The 1848-nt window shown below is 43.7% G+C and overlaps 1 non-coding gene across 1 annotated transcript; it reads right to left on the bottom strand.

Annotated features, from left to right (window-relative positions):
• Positions 1-888: 888 nt before the first annotated feature.
• Trnae-uuc lies at positions 889-960 on the bottom strand. Its single transcript has one exon. It is a non-coding gene; the product is annotated as a tRNA-Glu (tRNA).
• Between the last annotated feature and the right edge of the window lie 888 nt (positions 961-1848).

The following is a 1848-nucleotide window of genomic DNA, read 5'->3' on the forward strand; positions in this document are numbered from 1 at the left end:
TAAATAGGTCGGCTGTGTCTGTTTCGCGGAGAACGTCGTGAGCGCCGCCGCGTAAGTCACGGGAAGAACAGATGTCGTCGGTGGAGGTGCAGCGTCCATCGGTGAGAGTTGTGTGATCCGACGCTGGAGGCACTCGGAATGAAGGTGACCTTCCTTGCAGCATCCGGAACACGTCTTCGGCTGGCCGTTATAAATAACTATGGCCCGGCACCCTCCTATCTGTAGATAGGATGACAGTGTCGTTGGAGGTCAATGCGCACTTGGCTTACTCCATTGAGCACTGGATACGTCTTAAACTGGGTCCATTTCTCAGCCACGTGTTCGTGTACCGTGCCGTAGGGGCGGAGCGCCGCCACCACGTCTGCCGCAGGGAGTTCAAATGGAAGTTCGAATATGCGTATAGTCCGCAGTCCCATTGCGGCCTGGCCGACGTTGCCAACATTTCCGTTTGAGTAGCAGAAGCGGAGTTCTTGTTTCGTCTCACGAAGCACTTTGTCGCTTGTAGCTTCGTTTATGAGTCTTACAAAGACCGTGCTACTGACGATCGAAAAGTGAATGCCGACAATGTCGGCAGCCGGGATCTTGGCTTCCTCTTTTAAAAAGCGTTCGACTTCGGGCGCCTTTGGTCGGGAAAAGTCGTTCCGAAATGTGAATTTTCTGTATTGGTTTGCCACGGTCTTGTAGTGCTACGGCGTCACGTTAGTGTCAGCCGAAGAAAGTAAACCACGCCCGCGGGCCCGCACTGACGGCGGAGAGAACACACTGCACGTCTGCTTTGCTCGGCTGCGAGAGCCGCACTGAGTGGAAATAGCTACAACAAAATTATAAAATAGTTTATTATAGTGACGTAGGCCTGTAATGCTGGTGACTGGGAATGGTAAAAATAATTTCCCATGCCGGGAATCGAACCCGGGCCTGCTGGGTGAAAGCCAGCTATCCTAGCCACTAGACCACATGGGAAGATACCTGTTCGAATCGCATACACGTTTATAACCACGTTCTAATTTTAAAATCAATTTTTGTGTTTTCGCAGTCGTAAAGGAAACATACTTCTTCGAAAAACGACCAAATACAAATTGAAATATCGATCTTGACCCTAATATTGAAGCAATACTTTCAAGTTATTAGGTGAAATCGTAAACTGCAGTATTGCCGTTAAATCTACTTATAAAACATAACACAAATATTACATATCTCTTAGTATTATAGTAAAGAATAAATTAAACAGGTAAACTCAAATTCAAATCTGACGCAGCGGACCCAACTAAAAGCGAAAACTTTCACAACTTGTTTGTGTGAATTCATTCTGCATTAAACGTAGGCCTTAGATCTGTGTCTGTCAATCTAATGACCTTCGTTGTTTTCAAGTTATGATAAGACATATTCATTAACACAGCCGTCATCTGTATAAATTAAGTATTTTTCTCTGGTGATAATATTACTTAGCAAGTAGCACGAATTTAATTATTCACATGTCGCAATAAAACCTAGAAAATAGGCGTCATCATGTAATTAGAAACAGGGGTAACTATTAGAGCTGTAGTGCAAAACTGAAGCAGCGTCCCTGAGGATACCGTTTGATGTTACACTCACACAGCAAAATATTTACAAACGAGCAATGTTTGTTTTTGATTCGGCAGAAGATACGTTAATTATTGTTTCTAAAACTATAACCATATGACAGCTGAACTATGTATTATCAGAGCCCTTAAATTATAGGCTACTATAACGGAAAAGATTTTCTGTACCGCCAGAAACCAACAGATTGTTCTCATGAATACGTTTTGAGGGCTATGTAGTACGATAAAGAATGCACCACAAAAAACGTTAATGCAGTCAATCAGACGG

Source organism: Schistocerca americana, chromosome 8 (genome assembly GCF_021461395.2).
Source record: "Schistocerca americana isolate TAMUIC-IGC-003095 chromosome 8, iqSchAmer2.1, whole genome shotgun sequence".
Classification (NCBI taxonomy): domain Eukaryota; kingdom Metazoa; phylum Arthropoda; class Insecta; order Orthoptera; family Acrididae; genus Schistocerca; species Schistocerca americana.